At 35.0% G+C, this 19,793-nt stretch overlaps 1 protein-coding gene across 3 annotated transcripts in view; it reads right to left on the bottom strand.

Moving 5' to 3' along the window:
• LOC135839444 (putative peptidyl-tRNA hydrolase PTRHD1) overlaps positions 1–19,793 on the bottom strand; it is a 168,715-nt gene that overhangs the window by 83,825 nt on the left and 65,097 nt on the right. For all 3 annotated transcript variants that reach the window (XM_065355459.1, XM_065355461.1, XM_065355460.1), the window contains exon 2: positions 302–372. The gene's annotated coding sequence lies outside the window, so the exon portion shown is untranslated. The remainder of the gene's footprint in view (positions 1–301; positions 373–19,793) is intronic.

Raw genomic sequence — 19,793 nt, 5'->3', positions numbered from 1 at the left:
ATGATTTTAAAAATGAATCATTTTTTCCAGAAAATTATCATTTTTAGTACAAAAATGAAAATTTTTAGAAATTTGCAAAAAAATCGTCAAACCAATTTAGACAGCTGAAATTTGGAACAAATTTATACGGGAGTTTTGGAATTTTGGAACAGACTCTTTCTAAAAACCCTACTTTCAGTGACATTAAATTGGACAGCTAGGAAATGAAAAGAAGGCGTACAAACGTCCAAAAATTAACTTATAGGTAGATATTAATATTCAAATTTGATAGATACCTACATTATAGATATAAAATACATACCACTCGTTCCTGCAAAAGAACCAGTTCATTCGTCAGTTGATTTCAAAGATGTCGTAACACGTGCTTGTTTTCTGTAAAATTGAAAAAAAAATAGAAATTAAAACAATGTACGTACTGAAAAATTATCTTATAAAATACTCTCCAGATAATCTCTCGATCGTTCACAATCGTCAATCTATCACCCATTTTGCCCAATGTTTTCAGTAGAATATTGGACACTCATCATAAAGGAGCTCACAACAGAATTTTGGTAGGCTAATCAAAAATTTGAGTCTCCTACAGGAGATGACATTTTCCAAAATAGCCCAGAAATTTTTGGTACACTTAATTTGATAAAAAAAATAATTTATGACAAGTACCTCCATTAAGTAATTATTCCAGAAAAAAATGTTATTAGCGTCGAAGAAGAATATTTTTTGTGCTCAGTAGAATTTCTTGAAAAACTGAGGCTAAAAAAATACACCTTTTCGCCCTAAACAAATTCTGGTATGCAGGTGAGGATGGATTGCAAAAAAAAAAAATGTCAAGAGGATTTTGATAAAATTCAGCGTATACTTTTATTTGAGTCTAGCATCTCTTTTCACCTGTTTTGAAAAAGACACCTCTTTTAGGGTTCCACTGAGCGATTGAAAGTTTGCAAATTGCTGATATTTTTGAGACATCAATTCTGAAAGAGGAAGCATATTTTGGAATGAAGTGGTACGAGTATCAACTTTTTAATCATTATTGCTAATTTCAAAAAAAAAAAAAAAAAACCTAGGAAAAAGGTAAAAACTTACCAATTTTTTTTTTTGAGTTTTTGATTTTCAAGTTTGCCAACAATGGCCAAATATGGTACATACTAATGCATTAAAAAATACACTTATTTTCTCATCATAGATTTTTGGGAGATTTTTGAAAGTAAGTTAAACCCTCCCAGGGCTCTTTATTTTTCGATTGGATACATTTGAAATTTTTTTGTGAGCGACCCTCTGGGTTCCAATACTTTACAGAAAAAAAAGACCAAAATCAAAGACTACATAATTACCTACCTATTCGCATTCGAAACATTCAAAAACAACAATCACCAGAAAAAATGACGCCATCTATTTCAACCCTCCTTCCTCACTCTACCTCAAAACTGACCCGCATTCTTTTAGGCAAATCTACCTACTCCACCATACCAGTGGGGAGGGGGATTGTTAAAAAGAAATCGAACCGAGGAGGAGGGAAAACCAGGGTGAAAAATCAGTTCAATATAAACGCCCAATTTGCCCTTGACTAATCGTACTCTATCATGTCTCAAGTCCGTATATCAAAATACCATTCCGCCACCCTTATTGCGATACTAAATCCGATAATCAATGCGACTAATAAAATACTTCCACGCACATTACCGAATCGGAACGACTCTAACACGCGATGAAAATTATACAACCGATCAAAAATAGACTACGATGGTTTTAAAATAAAAATGTAAACAAACATTGGAAATTTTCGTACACGGGAAAAAGGGGGTGTGTGCAGCTCACTTACGTTATAGGTAGTTTTTAAATCTAGAACGTATAGGCAGTATTAGGCACCATATCCACATAGTACGGTAGTACGGTCGGGGTGGGACGACGGGTAGCAGAAATATACATATAATAGTGGGTACTATGGGTACCCTAGACGGTAATAATTTCGCTTTCGAGCATGCACATAGCATCACGGTGAGGCAGAGAGGCACCGCACTCGCAGGCCTTGAAGTAAAAACCATCAACACCGGTACACCGCACTAGCAGCTCATGCCATCGTAATATACGGTGGGGTATAATGTCCTTAACTTGTTGTCGTATAGGTATATTCATTCGATAGTACATAAAAATGTAGGTACCTAATCGTTTAAAACTTCTACTCGTATACGTAGTACGTACATCGACTGTGGCGTATACGAATACTCATAAATGGACATGGAATATCTCCCAATCCATCGAGAGATTCGAATTCAGCTACGATACGAAAGAAAAAAAAATCCCACACTGAGACGTGCACCTACCTACTGTGCATATCATATACCGTTGCTGGTTCCGAATCGAGCCGAGATTTTCGGTGGCAAGAGTCGATTAAACAATATTGTCATCGTCGAGTTCATTTATACCAGTCAGAAACAATGTAACAAAGCAATCAGTGAGCCACAAAACACCACCGCCATTCGTAGAAATGGGGTTTATCAACGTGTCAGGCTCAGTATTACAGAAACAATGAACACGTTGACATATTTATTCAGAGTACCTATACCGAGCATTTAGACGTCAATCTCATCCATTCAATAGAGATTTAAAAAAAAGAATAACCTACAAGATATATGGGGTACCACATCGAGCACCATGTGAAATTCGAAAAATGCCACTATAAAACATATTCGAGGGTGTTGAAAGGCAAAAAACACATTGCTCATTAACACCACAACACCCAACTCCATGAATAAAATCGCTACGTATGCCAGATATAGGCACCTAGAATATACTCGTACGTGTTTAAAGAGCATTCAAATGTGAAACGTTTCGATAAGCAATGAAAAGCTATATTAACTGGCAGATATTCGATATTGTTGAAAATGTATCATCCAAATTAACGTCGTGTAGCCTATAGCCACGCCTCAACATGATGCTAATTTTCTACATAAGTACATAGAATTCGAGGGTTTCCTAATCATCTTGCTCTCTCCATCTCCATCTGTCACCCATGGCTGGGAATCGTGTAAACTGTAACTTTATCAATGTCCTTAGACTCTGTACAAAACTCGAGTTGAAAAATTGCCTTTAATTCTCGCCAATTACATTTGTAAAAAGCATATTGCGGTATATTCAACTTTTCACACGTGTAATCAACAAAAGTATTGCCAAGAACACATGCTAGACATAATCGACTATGACACATTTACTTACGCCCACAATTTCATCGTGTTGGTTGAAGTTACGAGTAGCTTACGAGTTCGTAATACACTTACTATGTACCTATACATATACGTTTACGACTTACGAGTATTTCATTCCTAAGACCCATCAACTCTATTAGTTGGCAATTTATCTATAATACTCATACCGCTGCATTGTACAACAAGCAACGTGGCCATCCGGCACAACTTAACGAAAAACTCACCTCGTCTGGGAACCACTGTGCATTACAAAGAACGGATGTAATTTTAAAATAATGTATTCACCTATTCCAGTACATGCCTAGAACAAATATGCGTCGAGCTTTGTATGTTTTAAATCGATTGTACGGCTCGACTTTGGTTTCATAAGTTTCTCTGTACCTCTACCTACATTATACTTAGGTACAATTACGAAACGTCCACCTTTTTTTTGCCATCATTTTGCTAGAAAAAAAAAAATGTACCTAATTTTACCATTACCAGACTGGAAGACGAAGACAGTGAGAGACGAGAGTCGGAAATTATGTCATTACGTTGGCCAAATTGATTATTCCAGTGGAAACTCAACGGCTAGCTACGCCACGTTCAAGATTACAGGAAATGTGTCGTAGGAGTCAAAGGGTGTGGTTGGTTGACTTTTAATGGAAGCATTTATCATTTTACCAAGATTAGAGAATTCGAGTATAGTTGAGAGATAAGAGCCATACGTGTAAAATAATAAGCAGAAGCAACGATCGTGGTCAGTTCATTTCTGCGTTGAAAAAGAAGTACATGCTGGCAAAGTTTGGCTGAAAATTTTGATCAAAAATTACCCAAATGGTCCCTTCACATATAGGTGGTTCTTAGTCGAATCTTCAAACATTTTAAATAATGGGCGTCGAGGTGAAGGGGCAATGTGGAACGACTTTGACCAAATTTCACGAAAACCTTCATTTTTCAAGTCGAACATCGTTGGAAGAAATTTTAGCTCAGGAGATGTCTCAAGATAGAAGATGGAGACCCTCAAAAAGAAAGTATTTGTGAAAAAACCATGCTTTTCAGGTAAACCTTTTTCAAACTTGATTTAATGATAAATGACACCATGGAGGCCTATCTCCCTGCTGTGTCACTTATACAAGATTTTTGAAAGAGTAATTTTGAATTGCATCATGCATGGCTGATTGTATAGATGAGGGGCAGATCAGACAGCAGGCAAATCATGCACTGGCCAGATATTACACCTAACACAGCACATTGAAGATGGCTTTGAAAAGAAGAAAGTCACTGGAGTATTGTTTGTCAACCTCACAGCAGCTTTTGACACAGTGTGCCACCGACTACTACTCCAGTATAAGGTGTACCAACTTAAAACGTTTTTAAACTCTCATAGATAGTCACTATGTTGAAGAAAGACTGAAGATTTTATGTGACACTCAATGGTAAAAACAGCACCTGGAGGCGGCAAAAGAACGGATTGCCCGGGGCAGTGTTTTGTCACCAATTCTCTTCAACATTTACACCAATGACCAACCAGTCAGGACAGATACTAACCACTTTCTGTATGCAGATGATCTTGCACTAACTGCCCAACATAACACATTTGAGGAGGTGGAGGACACACTAAACCAAGCTATAGAGGAACTGGACACATACTATAAAGATAACCACCTCAAACAAAATCCAGCAAAGACAGAAAAATGCTCTTTTCATCTCAGAAATCGTGAAGCAAAGTGACAATTTGGACCAGGCACTACGTAGAGGGCGCTAGTGAGCTGGCAAATGTTTACATTTTTCAGACGGGGCTTTTCTTATCAGCGTTTACAAAAGCATTAATTTTGACTTTTGAGAGTTAAAACTGAAAAAATAATTTGATGTACATTATTTTTATAATTATAGTGGAATCGCGATAACTCTAACTCCATTAACTCGAAAACCTCTGTAACTCGAAGGTCCATGTCTTCAACTCCCCATAAGACTCAATGCAAAATTCATCTCATTATCTTGAAAACTCCAATAACTCGAAGTCAACTCCTTTCCCTTCAGCTTCGAGTTATCGAGGTTCCACCGTATTATTGCATATTAATCATGACCGAATCATATTTTCATTTTTAACTCATAAATCCAACATTTTGGTAAAATACGACTGATAAGAGAGGGTTAAGAAAAAAGCCCCGTCTAAACTCTGGAACAATGGGTACACTAGCGCCCTCTATGTGAGAGACCGGTCTGAATTGAATATTTGATGGGGTGGAATAGATCTGAAACATGCAGATAACCCCAAATACCTATAGGTGTAACCCTACATAGGTCCTTGACCTATAAAAGGGAAAAGATATTGTGAGGCAACTAAAATGAAAGTTGCAGCAAGAACAAATATAATTCACAAACTAGCAGGCAGCACTTGGGGAGCTAAGCCCCAAGTTATGAGAACATCTGTGCTGACACTGTGCTATTTAGTGGGGTAGTATGCCTGTCCTATTTGGAGTCATTCAGCACATGCAAGTAAAGTTGATATTGGGAATCGAAGCGGATCTTTGTGTGCTGTAAAATGTATGTATGTGTGCATAAGTAAACAATCTCATTTGGTCCCAACCTGTGGAAGCGTTCCATAAGATGGCATGTAAATTTGCTACTTTTCAGTTTCAATTTTCTCTGAAATGTTGTGTTAAAAAAAGCTCATTTTATAATAAGTATGATATGTTAGAAAGTCTGAATTTTTGTTTTAAATAAGGTTTTTATCAACAGGTGTCTTATTTATCCATTTTTACATGGTTTCTTATGAGACTACAGTTTTGTTTGGGACCAAATGAGAATGTGAAATCCAGTAAAAATGAGCTGTGTCGCAATTGTGACATCATACTTTGATTCCCAATACCCTTAAATGAAGCATGTAGATTGATGACAGGGTGCTTACACTCAACACAATTGAATAATCTGTATGAGTTGAGTGGATTGGCCCACCAGCAGCCAGATGTGAAGTTGCATCCATGACAGGGAAGACAAAGATGCTAAAAAATCCGCTGCATCCTATGCATGAATGTGAAGAACTGGCTGAAACCCGCCTCAGATCAAGACATAGTTTCATGAAAACAGTTGAAGAACTAATAGATACCTCCAGCACAGATAGATGCCGCATATGGAATGCATGGGCTGAGGGAAGAACCAGGCAGGAAGCCCTACCAAGTGTAGAATATCTGAAATATGGACTGTGGAAAGCACTCAACAGATTGGAGAGCGGAGTCACATGATCTAAGTACATTAGTATAAACCTTCATAGATGGCAGTAGGCTGATGATGATCTGTGTGAATGTGGTGATGTTCAGACTGACAAGAACTTATTTGAATGTGAATTATCTTTATCAGGAAAAATCAATCCTGGAAAATTAAATGGGACACTTGACGATGACACAGTTAGATTCCTCAAGTACTGGCAGGAGAAGGCTATTTAGATTTATACTTAGATTTAGATTTACAGTGGCGTAGCCAAGGGGGGTGGCGAAGGAGGCCATGGCCCCCCTTGCGAGCGAAAATTTGAAAGAAAACATGCAAAAATGGACGTTTTTTCGTTATTTGGACCCATTTTTTTCTAACAATTTTCGCTCTCGCTTCGCTCGAGCAGTACTTTTGCCTTCATTTTCATGAAATCACCACACATCTCGATAGATTTCCAGAAAATTACCCCTCATTTCGATTTTTCATGCCTAAAAATCTGGTTTTGCCCCCTCCTTGAGAAAATCCTGGCTACGCCACTGTAGATTTAGATAGAGTATTTTTTCATGTCAAGTCCGGCATGTCGACTGCATACAAGAGAAAAAAAATTAAAAGTCACTAAGATTCACCAAAAGTCACCAGGTACAAAATAGATCACGTATGGTGACTTCTTGGCAAATCTGTCACCAAGAAGTCACTAGACAGTCAAATATGAATTTTCTATGGGTTGGTGACTTCTTGGTGATAGAGTCACCAGAAAAGTCACTGAGTATAAGAAAATCGATTACACTTGGCCACTGCTTGATGAATCTGTCACCAAGAAGTCACCAGACAGTCAAATGTTTTTTCCAAGTACAGTGATGACATTTTGGTGATTACTTCAATAGCCATTTGCCGTAAATATCAACAATTCAACATAAATCTGTGTTGTGACTCTTCGGTGACAAATTCACCAAAAAAGTTACCAAGTACAAAATCGATTATAGTGACCTTTTTTTCTTTTGGAAAAAAATTAAGTATACGAGCACTAGGCTCTAGAATTTCTGAAAAAGGAAACCATGATTCGGTAAGTCGAAAATTGTTTACATGCAAAATTTTAGCTTCCTACGTTGATTTGATGAAATTTTGATTTTTTTTCTTCCGTTTTTGGCTCAAATTTCGTTTTTAAAAATTCACCAAAAATCGAAAAAAGCTCCTTTAGAATCCGACATTTTAGGTGGTGATGTTTTTGCAAGCTCTTTCGCTCTAGCTTTGTCCGGATCGAAAATTTTTCGCCTGTTAGGATTCCTCTCTTCTGAGTCAAACACGATGAAAAATTAGAAAAGTTTTCCAATTAAAAATTGCTTTCACTGAAACATCTTACGTGATGGGATTTTTTCATCATTTTTCTCATAATCGACGAGAAAAAACTCCACGAAAATTTCCTATCAAAGTTCAATCAGTGTTTTCGGAGTAGATTTGTGTTTGATAATTTTTTGATAAAAAAAAATAATTAGGTAATAGGTATACTGTGTTTCAAACGACGATGTTAAAATAATTACATCCTCAGAAAACGTTGTTTTTTTTTCATCTCTAGATGGCAATAACGTATTTGTGTAAAAATCACTTCACAGAGAGGAAACTTGTGTGCTTGAGATTCTCCATTGGGACCTTCTTGCTCAATTGGATCGGATCGCTGGTGTGTTTGTGTACTCCTGTCTTTTCTATTGGTCCAAAATCAAATTTAAGTTTTCCTCGTCTCGAGTTGAAATGCTTTCAAATTTAAAAACTATGCACTTAGTTGGCACGTGAAAACCTCTCAACATTCTTATACCTATACCTACGTATGCCACAAACCAATTTCGCCAGTCATCTCTTCTATATAGGTATACGTATATACGATATCGATGAAAAAAAAGCTCGAAATTGCCTCGCTTTTTTTTCAAACTACGAGACACGAAATGGCGATAAACTCGAAGGACGTATAGATGTAGATAAAAGCGAATGAGCTTTTGTCGTTTAGCATATACCTATACGTTTGGTTTGGATATTACATGGAAAAAAAATGAAAAAAATGTGCATCTTTCGATTAGCGGAAGCAAATGCTACGTAATACTTAACGAAAGAGAAACTTGTATAAAGCTGGCGTCGGTACTTACGAGTATTTCGCGGCCGTAATAAATTAAGTTAAATGATTAACTGACAGCGCCAAGTGTATGAAAAGTAGTGGTACATGGTCGGGGTACGAGTAGGTATGTATATAAATGGTGTTCACGAAACGATCCTCCGAAACGTGTACTGATTAAAGAGTCTCTTTTGAAAAACTACTCGTGGCTTGATGAAATTCAACGGGGTGAGGAAATAAGGCACGCTTGAAAATGTTTTTCAATGACGTGTTTGGTTGGAAAAACGTGTATCGAGCACGTTCGACATATTAACGGGGGATTTAACAAAAAGGTTATTTTCAACGAGGCTCTAGATTATATATGCTGGTAATTTGCGGTATAGAAAAATTAGCTATACTGGATGCTTCGCTGATGGTGATAATGTTGCTGTGCTTTATGAGCAGCTGTGTTGTTATCGAGTACACTATTATTTGTATTTGCTTGTCAGCATAATATATGTTGATGGAATATCGTGTTAATTAGCCTTTATGTGTGAAAGTTGCAGTGTACAATAATATTGCGCAGGAGGGGTCTTCCGAATTATCTTTTGGAGATGAGTGAATTTGAAAATCGGGTCGAGTACTTAGAGGCTTGAATATTGAATACGTGTGCTGGAAAAGTCACTGTTGCCTGAAGTGATAGGTTAGTTTAGAGGGCTGCTCGTGGCATACCATGTCATAGTACTCGACAGACAGACAGATAATTTTGATTTTCAATTGCCTTGTGTTATGAAATATTGAAGATGTCACTCGCTGCTTCGAATTAGGGATTTCGACATGGAAGTAAGTCAGTTCGGCGATCATTGTCATAATTTCACCAACTCTTTCGAAAATTTTTCAAGCACGACTTTTATGTTTTGAAAAAAAACGAGACTTTTGGGTAATTTTTTTTAAAGGAAGCTCAACTTTTCAGTAATTTTGTTAAGAAACTAGAATTTTTGTGAATTTTTGGCAAAAAGTTAGACTGACGAGTTTAGAAAAAAGCAGAATTTTGGCAATTACGTAAATTAGCAAAAAAATGATACTTTTTCTAAATTTTTGTCGAAAAACCGAGACTTTCTCTTGACTTTTTAAATAAAAGGCAAAAAATGACAATTTTTAACAAGAAACGAAACTTTATTTTTGGAAATTTTAACGAAAAAAGAGATTTTGCCATATTTGATAGTTTACCAAATCAAGTTGTAAAGCTAAAATTCACACGAGAATTTAATTTCAACATGTCGAGTCAATTGGAAGTAGTTTTAAGCCGTTCTGGAGTCTCCAGCAACAGTTTGAAAATTCCATTTTCCAAAAAAAATGTCATAAAACCAGTCCAAAAATCGAGGTGTTCCATTTTATAGAGTTTTTTTTTAGAAATATGGAATTTTGAAAATGTTGCTGGAGGCTCCAGGACAGCTCTGAACCACCTCCAGTCAACTCAGCATGGTAAAATTAGAGTATAGAGTAAACTTCTGCTTTCCAACTTTTCATTTGGTAAAATTTTGTGGAAATGATAATTTTCAAAAATCTGCTGGAGACTCCAGAACTGATCAAAATGGCTCGAAACCGTTTGCAACAGCCGCCAATAGGGTATAAAAAACATTTAAGTTTTCTGTGATAGCAGACTCAATGCCGTTGGAACTAGCCATAGAAGCACGAGCCCTGACTTGGCTTGCCCATAAAAGAACACCTTATCTATGGGAAGAAGAGTTACAGGAAGCTGTAGCTTTAATCCAGGAACAAGCTTTAAACCAATGGAATGAGATGTGAATACAGTCAGAGCCTGGACCATGGATGAGAAAACTTTTCCCCACCATCTCAGCAAGAAAGAACGTGGATCTTGACAGCAAATTGGACTTTTGGGTTGCTTAGGCCCTCAGTGATAAAGGCTGCTTCGGGTCTTTCTTACACAGCATTCACCGAAGAAATGAGGCAAGTTGCAGATGCGGGTTTCCAGAAGAAACAGCGGAGCATGTGCTGACCACTTGTCAGAGGTTTGGTGTTGGAGGGCCCAGTATTCGTCTGGATGTAGCCATTCTGTCACATCTGGAGTACATGAGAAACACTATAAGAAAGTTGTGGGAAGAAGAAAGATGTGTGTCAACTTGAAGGCCCCGTCACAGGGGTGAAGAAGCCTCCAAGGCTGGGGCACTTCCCTGGACCAAGAGGGTAGAAGAGCCCGCCCCCAACGATTCTCCTGACGTTCCGGAAAGGTGAGTATTGGTAGGGTGTATATATATGTATAACTATAGAATTACTATATTTTGTAAGATGTGTAGTATAACTATATAATAAGATATTCATTTAGTTCCAAGTTTTATTTAGTGTTAGGTCTAAGTTCTAATGTTTATTTGCTTAAGGTCTAGTGTATTATTATTTTTGTGTGCATCTGATTTTAAAAACCAATGTGTAAAAAAATTATGATGTGATATTTAAACTTGCCCCACCCCACCAGCAGGTTGGTGACTGGGGAACCCCCCCCCCCCCCCCCCTTAAAAAAATAAAAAATAAAAAAAAGGATAACTGGGTGAGATTCCGATTTTTTCCAAGATTTTCAAAATTCACCAAAAATCGAAAAATGCACTTCAGCATCTGAAATTTTAACAGGGTATATATCGTTGCACGTTCTTTCTATCTAACTTTACTTGGTTCAAAACTTCTTGTGCCAGTTGAAATACTTCCCACGTCTGAGAAAATTTTAAAATTTTGAGCTTTTGCTCAAATACAAATTTCGTCTTATTTTTCAATGATTTCTTTTTAATCAGCAAATTTTTGCTAGTGTATTCAAGTAGGTACATATTTTAATCAGACTTCAAAAAATTTTCTGCTTACGTTCAAAGTTACATTTTTAGCCGATTCTATACCCCTGACGAAGCTATTTCGCCAATTTAGTAAATAACATAAAGCTAACCAATGATACATTTTACAAAGCTAGTTTATACAAAACACGACGAAGTACAAATTATGAACTGTCGTATTTATAAATGTAGATTTTTATAGTTTGTACGATTCCAACTGCCGCTTTCCAGTTTTTTTGACCTTGGTCAACCTGGCGGATGTTTTACCAGTGGGTGTTTCACTACCTGGGCGAGTTTGGTTTTCGTTGCTGAATTTTACATCGTATAGGTGGCCAAATGTGTGGTACTTTTCGGCAAAGGTATAGAGGTACAGTGGTACACGTTAACGGATTCTCTAATACATGTACATAGTATGGAAATTAGCGATGATATTATCTCATCGGTTCGAGCTTGAAGAAGACGAAGGTTAAAGAATTAGGTATGGTTTTTCGCCCGATGAAATACGAGAATTTTAAGGAGAGTAGGCTTAGAATAATTGTAATTGTTACGTTGCGTCGAATAAACTTGCTCGAATTGTACCTACATTAGATAATGGTAGGGATCAGTGAGATCTCGATTTATGAATGATTGTTGTTTACAAGCTCTTTGGTCTCTGCTGTGAGTGAATTTTCCACGTTTGCATGGTTTTATCGCGCCTCTATGGTGTGACGAATCTTTAATGAAATAAGAATCCGAGTTAGATATCGTAAAAATGCCAACGCGGTTAAATAACGTAGGTAGAGAAATATTATGTAAGCGAAATACTCGCCGTTACTGAAGGAATAGGTAGGTAATAGGTATCTGTTGCTAACGCTATGATATGCAACATTGGCGAAAAATATCACCGACCGGATAATTTTATATACTTCTTTTATTGGTAATTATTTTACTACGTGGGCATAATATATAAAATTATCGATTGGTAGGAGTTTTTCCTGCAACATATGTACACAGGCTTAAAATAAAAATATACGATGCAATGCTGACTGCTTTAAGGTTCAGGTTATTCGCAAAATTACTGTATGTATAGTATACGAGTAATTTCCTACATGAAAACCCAATTTTTTTTTAGTTAATAAATACCTGAAATCAAATTCCTATTTTGTTATTCATTTGTTGTTTTTGAATTTAAAAAAGTAGGGAGTCTTCAATTTTCAAATTCTCATCCCTTATAGAGATTGGAAAAAAGTAAATATGTAGGACCGAAAAATTTCAAAAAAGTGGATTCAAAGATAGGTAATATTCAAGAATACGTGTACCTCATTTCCAAAATATACAGCGAATTTTCGATGAACCCAGATTTTTTTGGAGTCGTTCAACCCTTTGACCATTTTCACTTTTTAAAGCCTGAATGGCAGTTTTCGTTCATTTTTGAACCAAATATTATTTCAAATCCAAATTAGAAAATTAGAAAATAAGTACATACATACTATTGGTAGGTAAATGACTTTTTATAGTAAAAAAATTATGATACATATTTCACACAATCAGAGTAATCAAACTGTGTTTTTTCAATCTACATTTACTTATGGAAAATTTCATTTTCTGACGATCGATGAGTAATTTCGAATACTTACCTATAATTGGACAGTACAAACATATGTACGTGCATACGCGTATTATGAGTAATAAATTAATAATATATGTACGTAACAAGAGTCCAATTCCATATGTGACCCAATTAATTCGCTTTAAATACGAGTATCAACACGAATGTTAATAGATGAATGTTTACTCGAAATTCGTCACATTTGTCGAAATTTCATACATTAGATAGGCGTTCGTTTTCTATACCCCTCTAATTTTTCTATGAATTTACATATTTAATTTCAGTAAATACTTTATTTTTAAAAAACTGACAAAAAATATTGCGAAGAAACCCACTCACCCCTTTTCAATTTATTTGAAGGTTTACTGGATCATTTTCACTTTTTTTTTTAATCAGCTCTCGAAGCGAAGTTTTTTTTGAGGAATTTTATTTCATTTTTATTGGGAGCACAACATTGTGGCACACCCCCACCTCCTCAACGTGCCACAAGGCTTTTATGAGGAGGCTAGGATCATTTTCACTTGGAAGCCATCTGGATGTTGGAACTTACACAGTCTACTTTCAACAAAATCAAGCTGGATCAGAAGCTGGGCATGTCCTAAAACCCAAAAAATGTGTCTAACCATATTTAAGAAACTGAAATTCATTTTTGGATTTTTGGCAAATTTTTTAAAAATTCAAAAAACTTCATAAAAAACTGATTTTATGGAGATTTTTCAACTTTTTTATAATGTGAATAATTATTTTATTTCGTCCCTTCCACCCCTCTTCAAAAACTTACAGTTTTATGTCATCCCGAAACCAACAGCTAGTTTTAATTTTTTTTTCAGAAATTTTGAATTGCTCTTAAGCGGTTTGGGGATTTGTGAATTCTTGAGGAAAAAATTAAATACGACACATGGAAACAATCGCGTTTTAGACCATTTTGAAATAACCTCAACTACACCAATTTGAAATTTCTGGAATAAATTGAAAACTCGCTGGAGGATTCAAAATAGTCCAATTGCGATTGCTTTCGCGCAAAGTGGTCATGTAAACGCATCAAAATAATAGGTATTTTATTTTCTTACATTTTGACTAGAATTTTACAAATCGTGGTCAGAAACTTGATTTTGAGCTGGAACTGCTGGAATATAGCGGTAACTAGATACCTAAAATGACAGAGAGAGTCTCTAATAAGCACCAACTCAAGTTATTAGTGTGAAGGTTCATTTTTGGCCCTTTTAAAATTTGAAATTTCAGGTAAAAATTGAGAATTTGCAGGAAGCTTAAAAAATGACTTATTAAATGGGTGGGAGGGGGGGGGGGTCAAAAATTACCAAAAAAAACATTTTCATTCAATATTTTGGAGTTTTATAAATTTCTAAAAAAAAACAAAAACAAAAATAGACTTCAGCATTTCAAATTTTGGTTAGGAAAGTTTTAAGACATACTCTTTTGACAAAGTTTGGTTTCAATAAATCAGAGAGTGTCATGTTGATTTAATAAATTTTCTTTGTTGTTTCGTTCATTTTTGGATTTTTGAAAATTAAAAAAAATTGAAAAAAAATTTCCACAAAATTTTCAGTTTTTTCATTTTTTTTTTTTTTTTAATGAAACAAATCAGTGCGAATATTTACTTTATTTCAACCGCTCTCAACTCAAGCACAACCTCTTTTGAGTCATTCTGGAACTACCAGCAAGTTTTCAATTTTTTTCCAGCAATTTTTAAATTGTTCCATAAAAGCCGAAAATGACTTTCAGAGACTATTACTTTGGTTGGTGATTACCAAGCATACTCCCTTCCCTCCTTAAAAAACTGAGGTTCGCGTTTGAACAATTTGAAAATCCTGGAGAGATTTGGAAAACTCGCTGGAGGCCTCAGAATGGCTCAAAAGTACTTAATTGTTTCTGAGTTTGAAGGATTGAAATTAAGCACACTATTCTCACCGAGTTCTTTAGTAAATCGTTGAAAAAAAAACACGACACACAATTTAAGCATTTAGGTATCAAAATGAAGAAAAATGTTTAAAAACCCGAAATTGACTTCGGGCATTTGAAATTTTGGTTACAGGGGTTTTAAGACATGTATCGATTTATAATAGCTTAATTTTATTAAAATCTTAGTGTGTTCACACGTGGTTATATTTTTTAAGTTTTTTGTACTTCTTCTTGTTGGGGGGGGGGGAGATGTATAAAATTTTTGTAACATGAAATTGCCGGAGGAAAAAAAATGTTGAAGTATGAAACCGATTTTTAAAAAATACTGCAAAAAGTTCATTTAAACAAACTGTAAAATTTTTTAGGCAATCTGGAATTTCCAAAAATTTTCTGGAAGCTCCAGAATGATTTAAAACTTCTTCCAACAGATCAGCAAAGTTTAGAATTTTGCACCTATAAACTAAATTCCAGTTTTCAGCTCGATTAGGTAAAATTTTGTGGAATTTTAAACTTTAAAAAAATTGCCGGAGGCTCCAGAGCTGCTCATAACGGCTCGAACCCGCTTTCAAATCGATTAAACAAAGGTTATAAATTCACATTTTAATTTATTTCACTTCTGTACCTTTCCAGTTTGAATATTTCTCAAACTTCAGGAAATGTAATAATATTACCAATTAGGCACCTGCCATTACTGTGGGAGTGTGGGGGTATTTTTGCATTTTCATTCAATCTATAGCTCTGCGTAAGCTTTCACCCTGATGCCCCTCTTCTTGGAAATTTCACTCGATGAAAAATAAAACCACATTTCAAAATCTCCCCTGAGAAAACCCCACCTCCAAACAAGAAGAGCCAGGCAACTCAACATCATCTAAACATTCATGGTTTATACAAATGCAGCAATTAAACCCTTTGTGTTGATTACAGGGCTGGTCGAAAAACACGAAAGAACAAAATAAAACACTCGCAAAACAACGTAGCGTGAAAAAGTATAATTAGGAAAATATATAGGTAAAAAAAAAAGCTTGAGATTATAATCGTTCGCGATATTTTTAAAACTTAACGAATTAATAAATGCTGAAAAATTTTCATTGTTAAATCTAATTTTGCGCGATTTTTCTTAATTAAAACAAGAGAGAAAAAAAGGAAGGAAAACGAGAAACAAAATCTAAATATAGCAAAAAAAAAAAAACCAACACGGGGAAAACATATACACAATAATAGTCTACGCAATATGGTATTCTACGTAAAATAGGTATATAGTACCCGATTTAATATGCAAATAAGCGCGCTATATTTTGTAAGTATAGAACTTAACAATAGGAAAAGTTACAACTTTCTGCCCATCAAAAACTCTATAATAATATACGAAAATCAATCGTGAATTCGAGCTTATTTCCTGTATAATTCGCCATACACTAAAAAATACGTATCTACATAAAAAAGGGACTTTTTGCAATCAAAGTTGATTTGTCATTTGAAATAAATACCGCAGTCTAGGTAAACCCACATAATATATATCATAAAGGTATTATAATACGCGGTTAACTGTAGGTACGTTAAAATGTCGCCATTCGCTAGTATTTTTGATCGTTATTCGTCGACTGACATAATTTCGCCATCTCCTGTTGCAAACAAATGGCCACATTTCTGCCAACTAATTCGTCACCGTAATAGTTTTATGACCCTTTTAAACTTCCTTAATAATACGAATATTTGCCACTTTTTGCGTAGGCAAATATTTCAACAATTTCAAAAACTTTTTACCACCAGAGAAGCATTTCATTAAGCATTCCATTAACTTATTCTTTATGGCTCGAAAGGGCAAACATTTTCAATATTTTTGCAATATTCTAGAGGTAGGTAGCAGACATTTTGGCCAACTTTGTGGGAAAATTATTCAAATTTGATGGTCGAGTCTTCTTTTTCCATTCCAAATGTACCAAAAAAAGAGGGTGAAATTTAGAAATTTTTAAACACATATTTTTCAGTTTTTTCGAGTTTTTAATTCTACGAAATTCGTATCTAAATTTTATTAAATTTTTTCTCAATTTCCCATTTTCGTCAAAATTTTTTTCCAATCATTGAAAACGAATTTTTCAAATTTGTATACAAATCACCGCAAATCGCAAAACATCCAAACTCAAACAAATCCCTTAAAAAGTAATCCACCGAATCCTCCAGCCTTTTTTTTTCTCGCCATCCAGCAATATATTTCCAATTTCCATACAAATCGTCCTAGCTGCGTATTTTTCCAGTAATATTTCAAAGGCAAAAAGCCCTATAATCCTCCGAATTGAAGCTCTATTACGTACATCGAAGCGCACAATGTTTTTTTTACGCTTTTTGAAACAAACACAGCGAACAAAAAATTAAAACCCGTAAATCCGTCCAACGTGAAAATTAAAAAACAATTATAAAGAGAAACTGTAACACAGATTTACATTATAGAGAACTGGTCCCAGCGACAAAGATTTCTTTATAGGTATAAAAGCTACAATCACAGAATAAGTAAAATTGTTTCATACAGTCAAAGATAATAATTCGTATATTAGGTAACGAGTATAACCATTAAATAACAATATTTTCAATTAAGTACGCTAAATTTTAATATCAATGTTAAGTATATACGCGACAAATTCGTCTAAAATATGATTTACACGGTTGAAATAGTAAATCCAACCATAATACAAAACAATTCGTTCGAAATGGAACGAAAACTATCGATGAAAATAATTCGTCGTTTTCAAATTTAATACCACCTTAATTGATCTCCCTCTCCCTCAAATTGACGAAAAAGAAGAAACCACAAACATGGAATGAAACATTTCAAACACCCTATTGCAATGAAATACTCCTAAACAGGTACAGAATCATACGATAAGTCGAGCAAAACGAACCAAATAAAAAAGTAATAAGAAATCCCATCTTCATCAACACCATTTTATAGGCAGTTTGGTTGTGGGAAAATCGAGACGATGAAAATATCATAAGCATATACAGAAGCACATTGTACCCCACACAAAATGTACCAAATCGAGTCGACTCGAATCGTAGGGTACAATTCGGCTATTTTCACAGGATATAAAAATCACCCTGATCTACTAGCTCGTCTTTTAGGTCGTTGTCGTATTTTATACCAAAGTAATCTTTTTTTATTCCTCGCGTATCAATCTCATCGTCGTCGTGTATCCACTTATAAGAATGTCTGAAAATTCAACCACCAAAATCGGAATCGGTCTCTTTTGCCTTTAGCTTTTCTTTTCATTCTTTTTTACCACCCTAACTTAACCGTAAAGATAAGAACACCGATAAGCAATTCGTAATCGGAATTCCCCTCGCTAAGCTTGATGCTTTCTTATTCGCTATACTAGCTACATGATCAGATAAATTCCTCCATATAGTAAGCCTACGGAAGTTCTGACTGTCTCTTGTGCACGTAGTTTAGCCAGAGCCACACGTACTCAGAAGTACATAGTAGAATAGAGCAAAAACTCACCAGAGTAAAATCAACTTGAAAAATAATTTCGAAAGTGACAAAAGCACCCTTATATTTTGGTATACTTTTTTTCTCTTCGCAACTATGTCTCTGTCCGTACGTACATTGTAAGGAATTTTGGAGTAAAACACAGCCTAAAGCTAATAACGAGATTGCACCGATGATAAAAAAATAAAAGAAAAAGAAAAATCTGTGGTAGAATGAAAATTTGGCCCATTTTAGTAACACATCACGTGCCATTCATTAGACTTATATTCTCGTATCATTTTATAGATACATATTTTACGCACAGTGGCGTACCAAAGTAGGCCAATATTTCCCTTTTCTCGTTTATTTTGATGAAGAGTGAAGTGGAGGGAGCCTAAAATTGAGAGAGAAAAAAAAGGATTTTGTATTTTTGCAAAAAAAATACGTTTTGTTAACAAAGTGCCTATTTTGTTGAGTAAATTAGGTATACACTGAAATATCGATACGATATTTTGAATTTTACTGCAGATGCAAAGTAGTAAGACATGTTCAAATTGATAGAAGTAATTAAGATAAGTGACTAAAAATAATGAGAAGAAATAGCGAGATAAAAGCTTTCCTCGAACAGATACTGTTTATTTATCTGTTCCAATGAATGGTTCGTTTATCTAACTGCACAGAAAATGGATAATAGATTGGATGGAGAGAGAGGGAGGGGCTGAGAAGGTTGAAACTTATTCTTGAAATACCTACTACTACCTGTACCTACGTCATTTGAAAATTTGGAATTCTTTTGACTGTGAAGAACATAAATGTGTGAAACCTAACCTAACTTGAAGTTATGTTGTTTGACAAAATCTCGAGAAAAAAAAGCAAGGTAGAAGCTGGTAGTCATTTTAAATAAAATTTTCACGTTTCGCAGAAAAAATGCCAGCAAATGGGGACTTTTTTTACATTTAGGGAGTGCAATCATGATCAACATCCTGAAAATACCCCTCCCCAAAAAGTTAGTTTTCTGCATTTTTGTCTGGAAATACTTATGACTCCTACGAGAAAAACAGTGGTGAACAAAATGTTTCTACTGGTTTCAAGTAAAATTTACAATAAAAAAGGTTCTCAGCATTTTTCACTGAAGACGAGCCGTTACGCAGATTAACGTCCTTGAATGTTGAGAATTATTTATAAAACTTTAGGTCAAGCTGACGGAAATTTGCTGTAAAATTTATCACCTGAAAAATTTCCAATTTCCCTCAAATATGTTTTTTTTTTACGAAGACTCACAAAGAAAATATTTTAATGCAGCTTTTGATTCCCCTGTTTTCAAATTTTTTGACAACTTCAACAGCTCACAAATAAAACATTTGCACTTTACAACAAAATTGTTCGATTTCGAAAAATTTCAGTTCAAGATTTTAAAATTCGGAAAGAATAAATAAAAACTGAAATTTTTGAAAAAAAAAATTAAAATTTTATGCTTCCGAATTAGGAAAAATTCTCATTTTTGATTAAATGA

The sequence above is a fragment of the Planococcus citri genome, chromosome 3 (assembly GCF_950023065.1).
Source record: "Planococcus citri chromosome 3, ihPlaCitr1.1, whole genome shotgun sequence".
In the NCBI taxonomy this organism is placed as follows: Eukaryota; Metazoa; Arthropoda; class Insecta; order Hemiptera; family Pseudococcidae; genus Planococcus; species Planococcus citri.
This window is presented reverse-complemented; position numbering and strand designations above follow the sequence as displayed.